The sequence below is a fragment of the Tamandua tetradactyla genome, chromosome 13, assembly GCF_023851605.1.
Source record: "Tamandua tetradactyla isolate mTamTet1 chromosome 13, mTamTet1.pri, whole genome shotgun sequence".
NCBI classification, from domain to species: domain Eukaryota; kingdom Metazoa; phylum Chordata; class Mammalia; order Pilosa; family Myrmecophagidae; genus Tamandua; species Tamandua tetradactyla.
Window position 1 is genome coordinate 42532206 of NC_135339.1, and position 14388 is coordinate 42546593.

Here is a 14388-nt window from a genome sequence, read left to right on the forward strand (position 1 = left end):
CATACTATACACTCTTCTGGATAGGATGACTCCAGTCAGCCTTGAGCACCATTCCTTATGGGGATTCTCAAGCCACCCTACAAACATTGTCAAATTCTCATGATGAGGGGGACTTACATTTCTATGAACTTTTAGCTCAATTTTATATTTCAACTGAAGTCATTCTTTTATCCACAACATGCCTCCTGTATTAGTCAAGGTTCTCTAGGGAAACAGAACCAATTTTATATGAGATTTTATAGAAGTATTTCATGCAGCTTGGGGGTGCACAAATCCAAATTCTATTGGACAGGCTGCAAACTGGCAATTCCAATGAAGGTTTTCAATGCATTCTCAAGGAGAGATTGTCTGGCTGAAGCAGAGACAAAAATTCTTTCTTCTGACTGGTGAAATCATCATGTCTCCCTTAAATCTTCATCTGGTTAGGTTAAATTCAGCTGATTAGATTCTCCCATTGCAGAAGACACTCCACTTAGTTGATCACAGATGTAATAAGCCATAGATGCAATCAACTGATGGATGATGTAGGTCCCCCAAATTTCCTCTGAGTAATGGTTAGTCCAGTGCTTCCTTGAGCAGACAACTGGACACCATCACCTGGCCAAGCTGACAATGAACCTAACCATCACACCTTTTGTGATGTTGTACTTTTTTTGAGGGGAAGTGGAGAGGGGGACTCACTCACTATACATTAGAATATGTCTCAATTCTTTCATATCTTAAAGATCCACCAAATCAAGGCATTTCAGGATAGAAGACTTTTGCTAATGATTGTTAACAATACAATAAATCACTTATCGTTAATTGTGGCATAGCTGTTTCCAAAATCCAGGTTCATGTCCTTTCCACAAAGCCATAGTGCCTCTGAGATACAGTGATGGTGATGATTATGTGGAGAACAGGTTTGTAGGGTGAGAGATTTGGAAAGAAGGCCTATCATTGCTGTGTGAATGAAGAGAATCAGATATGGTTTGCAATTTTAGATGGTAAATGGAAAGAGGATGTGGTAAAAAAGGGGAGGGAATGGGATCAGAACAGTTTACTATTGCCTGAAATGTGGAATATAATCTGTTGAAGCACCTTGAGCTTTAACTGAAGAAGGAAAGAAGTGGAAAGTTCACAGCCCTTTGGTAGGATGATGATAGTGGAGGTGGGGGGAGATGAAGAAGATGCAATGAAGCCTCTATCCAAAGATGTTACTTACCAAAGAAAAAGTAATCTAAGTACTCTAGAGAAGACATCCATGCATAGTCCCTAATCATACAACTGAACTGTATGATGCTAGGTAGACAGGTACATTGAAAATTGTTGTGATAACCTTTACTGTAATTTGGAAACCATGAGCTTTAGGAAATATGGATGAAGATAAGTCATTTGCAGTGCACATTATTTCCTTGAGCTAGAGGACAAGTGTAACAGCCAAGCCAGAATGAGACAGTTATTGGGGTGCAAACTATAGAAAAATTAGTACAGTTTTGTAATCTTAACCGTTTTCTGGTCTAATATGTTTGGTAAGGAAGGAGTAGGAAGAGGGAATTTATTGCAATGTTATATCAAAATGTCTTAGGTAATATTATCAGTATCTATTACATTTATCCCTATTAGTTGCAGAAGCTATTATTTTAGGAGTTCATGTATCTTTGAAACAAGAATTTAAAGTTATTGTCTATCTGGACTTGCAATATTGTGTTCATTGTCATTGCCAGAATTGATGCATCTATTAGAAAAACCCAAATAAAAGGAGGTATGGAATATAAAACAGCACAATGTTAAATGTCAGGAACTGAGATGCATCTATTGCAACAATTTTCACACAGTGTTTATCCAATAGCTATTTGTTGCATGGTTGAAAAATCTTCTGAAGTTAAACCAATAACCAACAGAATAACAAATGTGAATGGGCCACTAGTGACAGTGTTTAGAGGAAACGGCTTTCCAACCCTCCTGAAGCCGAATCCCACTGCACAGTTCTACGCTGGACAGACTCAGAAAACTGACATCGATACACACTGCCACTTTTCATCCTCAACCACTTTGCTGTCACAACTGGCTGCTCAATATTCCCCTAACTTGGCATTTTACCTTGTTAGTAGTGTTGAGGAATTAGTGCTACTTGGCCACAGTTGTTATTTAATATCGTATAACATCCCACAATATATTTTTGATAGGCAGAATGTCTAAACTCTGAAGATGTTAGTATTACTTAAATATGTGTTTATATTTGTCTTTCCACAGACAAAAAACAAAATGACACTCTTCATTTCTTGTCAAACAAGAAGTACTCCTAAGAGAACTTTTCCTTGCTCTCTGCAAGTTCTAATAAAATTTGACAGCAAAGAACAGTTTTCCTTGGGTAAATGTTTGGCAGTCAGTAGATATCTTTACAGATGCCAAGGTTTTAATGTCATATAACCAATCTCCTCTCTTTCCATTTCTGTATTTCTTTGTATTTAGAGGTTAAAGGGTTGTAACACAATTCTCTCTGACTTGCAAAGCAAGCAGAATAATTGTTAATGCCTCTGGGATCCCATTCAACATTTTTCATTCTAGAAGTAGCAAAAATGATAAGGAAAGAAAGATAGAATTTTAATAAAAATCCTGAGTTTTGGCAAAATTGAGAACTAATTCATTTTTATCTTAGAATGATTTATTCAGAATGTATTCCTATAGTATTAATAATTAGAAAATATTTATCATCTTTGGTATTAACATTGTTGTAAAAGTTCTATATGCAGGTATGACGATCCAGGCAGAAAAAAGAAATCTTGTCTATTCTATATGATTTCTCTTAGAAAAGAGATTTGTTCCAGATGGCTGCAATATACTTCTCACAAATCGTTCTCCCGAAATGGGTCATATCTCTAGTCCTGGACTGTCAGCAAAGAGGCTTGAGTTACCATAATTGGCTTAAATTAATCTACTGGGGTATATTCAGTGCTAGGAAGTTAAACAGAATGCCTTCTATAACAATGCTCTGCTTTAGTTTGCTGAAGCTACCGAAATGCAACATACCAGAAATATGCTGGCTTTTAACAATGGGAATTTATTCGTTTATAAGCTTACAATTCTGTAGCCATGAAAATGTCCAAATCTAGGTATTATCAAAACAAAGCATTTTTCTTAAAGCGGGCTGCCAGTGATCCTGGACTCCTCTGTCATATGGCCAGGAGTCTGCAGTTCTCTCCCATTTCTTCTGGTTTCATTGCTTCCAGCTCTGGCTTCCTCTCTATTTCTGTGGTTTTCTCTCACTGTTTCTGTGTCTTTCTCTGTGTGTCTTTCTATGAATTTTATCCTCTTATAAAGGACTCAAGAGGATTAAAACCCAACCCCTACGAGGTGAGTCACATCTTAAGATCTTACTCACCAAAAGATCCTACTTACAGTGCGTCCATACCCACACGGATGGATTCGTTTTAAGAACATGATCTTCTGGAGTCCATATAGCTTCAAAGCATCACACACTCCTTTGAATCAATGCTCTAAATGAGAAATAAAATATTCAAACCTATGACTGAAATATCTATCATATGATATATGACTCAAGGCATAGAGGGGATTCTCAAAACTGGTATCCTGTTCATTGCCAAATTCTGTGTTTGGTGACGCACATTTTTGATGCCAGTTTCTTATCTGATTCTTTATAAATATCTTGGCCATATCCAATCTGTACTACTATAGTTTCTTATTCACTATCTCACTACTTCCAGTTTGTAGTCTTGTACCATAGACAAATATGTCACTTCTCTGTTAGATTCTTTTTCTTTGCTTCACTCATGTCTACAATAAGGTCAACTCATTAATTACTTCAGAAAACGCATGGCTCTAAATATTCTTTTCTTATCCCAGGTGCCCAAACCGTTCCATTATTGGAGTGAGTCTACTTTGTGTTCTCTTTATTTTTCTAAATTAACATTCATTATTCTCTCTTGTGCTACCCATATCTAATATGTTCTTTTCCTTCCCCTGGTTCTGATTTTACTCCTAGGTTAAGCGATCAAATTGCCCAGACAAAATTCAGAGATATTTAATAGTATTTATCATGAAAGGCAGCTGCTATGATTTCCCCCTCCGACTGTCACATTTTGATAATCATACCCTTGTATAATTCCCTACCCTTGGATAGGGACTAGACGTATTTATGTGATCTTAATGAAAAGAATAAACATCCCCAGGGAGGATGGTCTTGAGCATGTTCTCTTGCTCTTTCTTGACTTACTTACTCTGGAGGAATAAAATCCTAAGTCATGAAGCAGCCTAGTCAACAAGCACACATGCCAAGGGACTGAGACCCACCATATTGGCAAGTTTGGAAGTGTCTGCCCTGTCCCATCACTTGGACCTTCAGATGAGGCTGCAGCCATGAGCAGCATTTTGACTAAGACCTCCTAAAATTCCATGATGCAGAATCACACTGCTAAAGATTCGTAACCCACAGAAAGTATAAATAAGAAGTATCTGTGATTGTTAAGCCACTAACTTTTGTAGTCACTTGCAACATTGCCATATGTAATACATCTATCCTTTGATGTAGAGTTTGCCTGTATTTTACTGTAGCATTGCCACATTTTAAACCATTTCTTTTATTTCTGCTTATAGTTGAATAGCATATTATAATTGCCCTCAGCAATTTTACATGTGACATTTCACTAACACAGTCCACAAAATTGGTGCTCAGGCAAATGGAACATTTGAAAAACATATGAAATGGAAATTAGGAGTAGCTAGGCAAGAGGCAATAAAGACAGAGTTTTTTTTTTTTTTTTTTTTTTGTATAGAGACTCTGTTGTGTTTCCCCTTATACGCAGAAAGTTACCATGTGTATGAAAATACCATGGAAAAGCCTATCACCTTGGATCTAAATATCCTCAGATATATTCAGGAGTTTATAAAACCTTCATTTTTTTTTTTCTTTGGACTTTCTGGGTGCTGCCAAATCCTCTGAAAATGCATCTCTGGATTTTCACTTATTCTACATGGCATGGTGGATTTTATTTAGGAAAACTTTAAATATGATAGCTTATTTAATTGATTAAGTCCAATTAGACAAGTGTTCAAACATAACTGCTATATTTTTGACATTATTAAAAATTATTGCAGTTGAGGAACTATCACTCAGTTCTTAGTTACATCTTACAGTACAGTCTTTCTAAGCAGCTTCACCACTTTGCTTTTCACGAGAGGTTTGACTGGAAATTCAATATCATCTATAACCCTGACTCTGACAGAGCACATCAGAAATAATGAAGCCTGACAAATACAGCTTTTAATCTTTCCCTTCTCCTCCCACAGTATTTTTACTCCAGACGTTTCAGTCCTCTATAGACCGAAATAGGAACCATTCTCTATTCTGGCTCTTATTCGCTGGTTAGGAAAAAAATAAATGCTTACTTGCATATCTTGTATAACTATATTGAATTAAATATGATATTTCTATAAAACTAAACCTTAAAATCTTCAAAGCCAGCTATTGATCATTTGTAAGAAAGCAATTATCATAGCATTCATGAGAGACACATCATTATTAAATTCAGTCATCTATAAAAGATTAAAATAGGATAAAACATTTCATGAAATACATTGTTTAGTAAATTTTGATGAACCTTAATGATGAGAATTTGGGAAATTAGAACATTTAAAAAATAAATAAGGGTGGGCAACGGTGGCTCAGTGGCAGAATTCTTGCCTGCCATGCAAGAGACCGGGGTTTAATTTCCGGTGCCTGCCCATGTAAAAGAAAAAAAAAGTGAAACATTTAGGTGTTTATATTGCATTATTTGTATAATTGTTATAAATGATAAAGGCTCATTTTATTCTTTTCAAAAATGGCTGCTTATAATTAAAATAGGCATAAAAATGACCACCACCTCCTCACTAAAATAAAATAGTTTTCTCCCTCAAATCATCCCTTCCTCTATCTATAAACAATTTAAGTATAAAAATTTTGCTTTTGAACTTTATGTTTGCCAGCCTTTTTTTCAACATATACTATGAAAATTTATATTATTTTAAATCTTGCAAATCTCTCTACACAAGAAAAAAAAATTGGTCACATAATTTTCAGAGACAATTATGAATGCTGATCCCAATATTTGCATTTTCCCTGAATTTTCCTGTAATTATCAATACTCATTTTTTAAATTTTATTTCCATATGAAAACTAGTGCATTATATGGAGAATATAATAGAATTTTCTGCATATTCTATTTCTTATGATTCTTTAAAAGGTCTTATATATTTCTCTTTGGGCAAGTGGAATCTCTAAACTACTTGATATTCATGGAATTTAATGTCATTTTACTCAGTCAAATCAGGGGTACCTCTAAAGTTAAGTTAAAGTGTGTCTAACTCAATGCTCCCAGCACCCCACTAAAAGATTTACACCAAAATCTACCAAGCATACTTCAAGATGGACTTTACTTCAAGTGCACGTATCTGGCACTCCAAAAGACCAGCATATGAGAGTTATAGGGAAAGGTACTTCTAAACCCTTTAAAGTAGAATGACATTAACATAACAGTTATTCCAGTGGTATTTCTCTAGATTAAGGAAAGGGGACATGGAGAATTCTCAGTAGTTATTCTAAAAATAAATGAGTAAAATATACTTGATTTGCAGTGATATTTTGTTGAGCAAAGTAGGTCAAGATGATGGAATATAGCACAAACAAAAAGATAGCAGGAAACGGAAAATTAGAAGTTGAGATTTAATAAATCAGTTCTTTATGGGGGGGAAAAAACTAGGGAGAGTTGAATTAATAAATGTTCATGGGCTAGAAGTACTCAGGAAAGTCCATTCGTTTAAAGGTTGATTTAAACAAAGAGTATGCTGAATCTGCCCACAAAAAATCAATGAATAGACCATGTTGATAAAATATTTTTGCTAGGGCAAGATTTAAAAAATTTTAAATATATAAATAAATGATTTCTGTCCAAAACTTGAGAGAAAACAACTTTCTTCTTTCTTTCTGCTCTGCACTGCTCAGATCATAGCCAGAGTGATGGATAAAGTCTTAGCTGTCATAGTTTATAAAATGCATCAGCTAATGGGAATATATACTGAAGAGTGTGACTGGTTTAGAAAGGTTGAAAAATCACATTGTTTGCAACAGAAAATAAAAGTGCAAATAGAAAGTGAACAGGGAAGGGTTATAAGACTGCAATTTGGGAAATTTCTCTACTAAAATAACTTTGTCATTCAAATATGGTCAGTCTTCAAGATGGGCTTATGTCAGATTCTAGGGCATAAATCATCTTTGAATTCCTTTGCATGGATCCCAAGAAATATTTGGATTCTATCTCAGCTTGTCAGTTCATGGATTCTTCACTTAAGATTCATGTGTACCAAATCTAACAAGAGATTGTGGTTTGTCACTCTATAAGAATTCTTCACTGACTTAAAACATAAAAATCTATGGAATGACAACAAAGGAACAATTAAACTGACTGATTTGGTGCTTTCCAGGGCTTTTGGAATACCTATTAGAGTATATACACATAGTAACACTCTGTAATCAATTCACTACAAGAAAGAGTTGACGTTTGCTAAATTAACAACCAAGCAACCACTTTTCCATGGGGATTCAGAAATTGATGAACTCGTCAACATTTTCAAGGCTTTGGCTACCCCCAATGATGGAGTGTGGCCAGACATGGAATCTTTAAAGATTATAAGAATGCATTTCCCTAGTGGAATTCAGGAAGCCCAGCATCCCATGGCAAAATTTGGGTAAAAATGGTATGGATTTGCTCTCAAAAACATTAGTCTATGACTCTGCCAAATTAATTTCTGACAAAATGGTACTGAATCATCTGCCGTTTAATGATTTGGACCGTCGGATAAAGAAAATGCTGTTTTTCGACAAAAAAATGTCTCCACATGTTGCATCAAGAACAGGCAGTCTTATTCTTATTGTTAATTCTGTCATTTTTGTCCTGTGCATTTTTCTTTCTTTATTGTAAAACTTGGGTGAAATTCATCTTCCAATTTCAAAAGTATAACTTAAAAATGTGACTATTGTTCTATATGGTTTTGAATACAATAATTCTGCTTATGTGTGCAGCTCTCACTGTGAACAACTGTTCATTACTATTATAAAATTAGAAATCAAACCGAAAACAAATAACTGAGCTCTTTATATTAAAAAGAGGAAAGTATGAGTACCATCCCCATTTTATATTACTATATTCACCGTTAGGTATTTGTTAGTTGGTTCAGCTTGAACAAATTGCTCAGCCTTTCTAAAGCTCATTTTCTTTGTATAATGGAGATGCCTACTTCCAAGCACATGAAGGACACAGCTGCTGCTCAATCAATATTAGTTTCTCTATTTGACTAAAAAATAGAGAAGAACTAGAAAAGGTAGACGAGGGAGGTGAGCTGGAAAGAAGTAGTGTGGAACTCAGCAAATCATTTTTCAGTTAAGTGCACACACAATAGGAAATGAATTTTAACTAAGACCTTTTAGGGATAAAAGACGATTTCATAGTAAAGAATTGAAAAAAGTTTTCAGAAAGAAAACAGAAGTCTCATAAGAAAAACTTTAAACTCTGTTTCTAGGGACAAGTACACAGAAAGGATAGAAAGGAAAGCGAAGGTATTAAAAAAAGTGTCTCAGAGAAAGATAAATATGAAAGGATTATGGTCATTGCAATGGAAATGAACTATTACTAGAGATGGGATGCGTGAATATTAATTTTGGGGGAAGTAAGATCCATAACGAGAAGTGTTAAGTTATCTTTACAAACAGAAGCAGCTTCATATTTCTTTCCATGCAAAACAAATGAGGAGGCAAGGGACGGCCATAAAGGGAAAATGTGGTGACATGAATTCAGTGGAGACATAGTTGGAAGAAGATAATAATAAAGAAAAGCTTTACCCTTAGGAATCATGATGCACTCCTAACCCGTGGCCATGCTGATTTCACTGCCATATTAATATCATTTACTACCTAAAGCTACATGTATTTCCATCTTTTAAAACTAATGGTAAAAATCCTAAAGGAGGAATTAGCCTCTTTTGGCCCTACCATTTTCTTTTTTTTATTCCATACATGGGAAATTATCCAGTTGGTGTGTTTTCAGGTAAGCCGTTCAATTCTGAAATCAAAACATGTATAATATCATGTCATAACACCACAAAAAGTGTTGTTATACATTGCCAATTCTATATTTACCCACATATATATGTATGTGTATGTGTAATTATTTCCTCAAAAATTATTAAAAACCTGACCTAGGTAGGTGAAAGTGGTATGACTTAACAATAGAGATGTAGGTGTCTTATAGAAGAATGACATCGTAAGGATAGTATATGCTTCTAACACTTCAAATGCTGCTATCACAGTCTCATGCTCAAGTTCAGAGAAAGCTTCCCATCCAATCCTGGCAAGGGGAATTCTTTAGAACAACAAAAAGTAAATTTGAAAACCCCTTCAGAGTTTGGAAAAATGATCACAATTTGTTGGGCATCTCCATGACTAGGGCTCAAGCCCAGATCTACAAATCAGGACTCTAAAGAAAGGAGCAAATAATGGCTTTATAATGGCTTTATTCCAACTATATAAATAAGAAGTAGCAAATATTCTGTAAGAATCATTTTTAAAATGTCTTTTTAAAAAAGACATTTAAAATTTAAATCAAAGAAGATAATGAAGCAACATTTTATGAGGGATCGCTAGATTGGAATTTAGGAAATCTTAATTGTGTTTCTTATTAAGCCATTTTTGAATGGAAAATCTGCTGAAAATCCCTTGGTGTTTCCAAGAGTTTTTTATTCTCTGTGAAATGCAGTTTTGAATTAGTTTTGTCTATTATTAAAGTAACTTCAAAAATGCATGATTCTGAAAAAAAAATGCTTTATGATTCATTCATCCAGCAAAATTTTGAATGCTTATTTAACAGATGCTAATGTAAGTGACAGGAACACAGGGGTGAACTCGTCCACTAAATCCACGATGTTAAGGCAATGAGTGTGTGGCAAGCACTGAGCAGGAAATGCTCTTCAGATCTGTAGATGACTGTTATTATCCTTTCTCTGGTAAAGCCCTCAGAGGGTTGTCAGCATTCTTGTTCAGATTTCAGGATGAGAAGGGAACATCCAGCAATCGGCACCAGGAAACCACACTTGAAGAAAATGTCATTCAAATCTCTTAGGGTAAAGTCTGGATCTGCCACAGCTGTTCTCGCCACTGCATTTCTTGCGCTGCCGAGTATTCCCATGATGGAAACCCTTAGCAGTTATGGCAAAGCACAAAGATACCAAACTGCCGCTTTGTGGAACTACAGTATTTGTAAGAGAATGTGTAGGATCACCAGGTGCACATTTGATAGAGCTGCTAGCAGGCCTCAAGCTAGGAATCAGAATTCTGAAACCAAAACAATCTGTATTTTTTTACAGACAAAATTCAGGAGCAAGGTGAGGGGGGTGGTCAAGAAATACATATATATATATATATATATATGGAAAATGTCTGTAGGATCAGGGCATAAACTGTTAGACAAATCATGCTATCAGCTTTCAGTGGTCTCGGGCTATTTTTAGAAAGCATTTACAGGGAAAATAAGGTGTATTGTGATCAAGGACTCTGATTCCTGCAGGATTGAAGATGAAGGAAATTAGGAGCTTAGGGCAAGAATTACTATAATCCCCATTTATGGCCATATTAAAAAAATAATAATTAGAAGTTATTTAAATTTCACTTGGGTCTGGACCTTTAGCATATTATTCTACTCATTTTAAAGTGATGTAGTTGTTTGTTCAGGTCTTATGAAAAAGATTTTGTGTGCCAATCAATGGCTGTGGCTGTCGTGCTCTGAGTTAGAGGTAACATGATGTTGCGCCTTTTCAACTGAAAGTGCTGGAAATCTTCAGCTTAGCATAGCCGCCAAATTATTAGTGTGAATCTCAAACGGGTTATACCAAAAAGAGTAGGCAGTTTGTCTGGTTGTTTTAATTCCTGAAGCATATTATTAGCCTATACAGGGTACTGCTTCCAGGGAAGCAATATTATTTTCCCTAAAGAAAAGTATTTAGTTAGTTTTGGTATATCTATATCCAGCATAAGCAGGGTTTCATATCCTTTGCTTTCAAGAACCCACAAGTTAATTTTGATATTGAAACATAGGTAAAGAAATTTACAATATGCTGGAATATTCAGTAAACACAGAAAAAAAAGACCAAGAAAGCAGGTTAAATTTTCATATTAATTTTCTGGATTTTTCCAGGTTGAGCATATTCCTTAGAGTCAAAGATTTATTCTTAGAATGAAATGTTTTAAATACCTTCTCAATCTCTGCAGCAACAGTCACAATGAAGGCTAAAGATTTTTAATAAGAAAATTCTACAACGGTATTTGTGATATTTGGTTTGAATTAGCAACAATTTAATTTAAGAAACCTGTGGACTGGAAATTTAGCTGCAGCATATTTGAGAAAATATTCAGTATAATATAAAGATGAAAAGGGAGCATCAAAGCAGGATACTGTAGTTTCTTAAAAGTCCATAATCTGTTAGCCTAAATGTTTGCCATGAATTAGGTTTCAGGATTAAGTTTTTCTTTTAAATTTATTTTATAAAAGTAGTATGATGCATATTCAACAAATTTTGTAATGAGTTCTAGAAGAACATTCCATCATCAAACACATTAATATTTTCCTAAATATGGCTTTTCATTTTAGGTTTTGCTGTCGAGTGCATTTAAACCAATATAAGGGAGGAAAAAAATTTGATTTTTCAGAGCTTTTTGGATTTCAGAACTGCAAATAACGTATTTTCAATTCATATTTGGTAAAGACATGCACTAGTTTACCAAGTGATATTCTGAGATTTCTTATGCAAATTAAGCATTCCATTTCATTTTCAACAATGGATCAGTTATTGGTAATATTATTGTTATGGGGCTTCTTAAGATATTATTTTTTAATTTTTTTTCCTTTATTAGAGAAGTTGTGGGTTATAACAATCATGCATAAAGCACAGGATTTCCATGCACCACTTTGACACCTTGCATTGTTGTGGAACATTTGTTACAATGGATGATAGCAAATTTCTGTAATTGTACTATTAATTAAAGCCCATGGTTTAAAATGCTTGATAGTGTAGTTACACAGATTTAAAAAAAAAATTTATCCTGTCACCATATATAAAATCTGGTATCTCCCCTTTCAAGAATATGCAGATGTATATTTCAATCCTGTTAATTGTATTCACAATATTTTGCTACCATCAAAATGTTTCTATCATTCCAAATAGGAACCCTGTACATTTTAAGCCATAACTTCCTATCCCTATCTCCACCACATCCCCTGGTAACCTATATTCTAGATTCTGACTCTATGAGTTTGCTTTCTCTAATTGTTTCAAATCATTGAGGTCATGCAATATTAGTCCTTCTGTGTATGGCTTTTTTTCACTCAATATAATGTCTTCAAGGTTCACCAAAGTTAATGCAGGTAAAAGGACTTCATTCCTTTTTTATGGCTAAATAATATCCCATTATAATGTATATGCCATATTTTGTTTATCCATTCATACATTGATGGGCATTTGGGTTGATTCCATCTTTTGACAATTGCAAATAATGCCACTATGATCATCAGCATATAAATATCTGTTAAGTTCCTGCTTTCAATTTTTGTGGTTTATACAAGTAGTGGAATAACTGGGTCACATGGTAGTTCTATACTTAGCTTTCTGAAGAACTGCCAAGCTATCTTCCTCAGCAACTGCATCATTTTACATTGCCGCCATCAGAGAATGACTGGTCCTATGTCTCGGCATCCTCTGACACTTGTGATTTTCTGTTGTATGAATAGCAGCTCTAAAGGTATAAAATGATATCTCATTGTGGTTTTGACTTGCATTTCCCTGTTGGCTAATGATGTTGAACAACTTTTCATGTGCTTTCTGTGAATTTGTATATTTTCTTTGCAGAGCTGTCTAGTCAGATATTTGGTCCATTTTTTAAATTGAGTTATCTTTTTTGCTATTAAATTGAAGGACTTCTTTATTTATTCTGTTATAAAACCCTTGTCAGGTATGTGGGTTCCAAATATTTTCTAACATTATGTAGGTAACCATTTTACTTTCATGATAAAGTCCTTAGAAGTATAAAACTTTTTAATTTTGATGAGGTCATATTTATGTATTTTTGTTGTTGTTGCTTGTGCTTTAGGAATAAGATCTAAGAAACCGTTGCCTAACTCAAGGTTTTGAAAATGCTTTCCTATGTTTTCTTCTGGGATTTTGATAGTTCTAGCTCTTACATTTAGATCTTTGATCCATTTTGATTTTTTTTTTTTTTTTTGTATAAGATGTGAAGTAATTGTTTTCTATTGTTTTTCAAACAGAGGTTCGGTTTTCTAGCACCAACATGCTCTCTGCCACCTTGTCAAAAATTAGTCAGTCATAAATGGAATGGTTTATTTCTGAGCTCTTAATTTGATTCCATTGGCCCATATGTCTGTCTTTGTGCCAGGACCATGCCTTTTTTTTTTTTTTTTTTTGGCATGAGCAGGCACCAGGAATCAAACCCAGATCTCCGGCATGGCAGGCAAGAACTCGGCCACTGAGCCACCATTGACCATGCCAAAATTTGTAATAAGTTTTAAGATTGGGGAGTGAGTCCTCTAACTTCATTCTTCATTTCCAATATGGCTTTAGGTATTCATGGCCCAGTATCCTTATGTATAAATTTGATGATTGGATTTTCCATTTCTGCAGAGAAGGTTGTTGGGATTTTGATTGGAATTGCATTGGCTTTATAAATTTCTATGGGCAATATTGACATCTTAACAATATTTAGTCTTCTAGTGCATGAACATACAATGCTCTTCCATTTATTTAGGTCATCTTTGATTTCTTTTAGCAAAAGTTTTAGTTTTGTAGTCCCCTGTGAAAAAGTCCTTTATATCCTTGTTTAGATTTATTTCTAAATATTTGATTCTTTTAGTTGCTATTTGTGTATGGATTCTTTCTTCTTGATTTGTTCTGATTTCTCATTGCTTGTTTATAGAAACACTACTGATCTGGAGCTGTTAATCTTGTACTCCATAACTTTGCTAAATTCATTTATCAGTTTTAGAAATAATGTTGTGAATTTCATCTTGGTTATCTAATTTACTGGTGTACACTTTGTCATAGTATCCTCTTACGGGCCTCTTCATTTCAGCTGGGTCAGTAGTAATTTCTACCTTCCCAGTTCTGATTTTAGTACTTGGATCCTCTCTTCTTTGTTCTTGTTTTCCACCAAGCAATATGGAACTTTTATTTTTAATGAGCTTTCTATACATTAGAAGTATGAGAATAAACTTTTACTGGTATTTGATATGGATCCATGAGTTTTAAGTTTTAAACCCAGTCAAAAAAAAAAATTTGTTACAATCTCTTTCA

At 34.5% G+C, this 14388-nt stretch overlaps 1 protein-coding gene and 1 pseudogene across 1 annotated transcript in view; both read left to right on the plus strand.

Annotated features, from left to right (window-relative positions):
* PCDH15 (protocadherin related 15) overlaps positions 1–14388 on the plus strand; it is a 1748268-nt gene that overhangs the window by 691035 nt on the left and 1042845 nt on the right. The window lies entirely within an intron of this gene.
* Positions 1843–7958, plus strand: LOC143653376 (cyclin-dependent kinase 1 pseudogene; annotated as a pseudogene).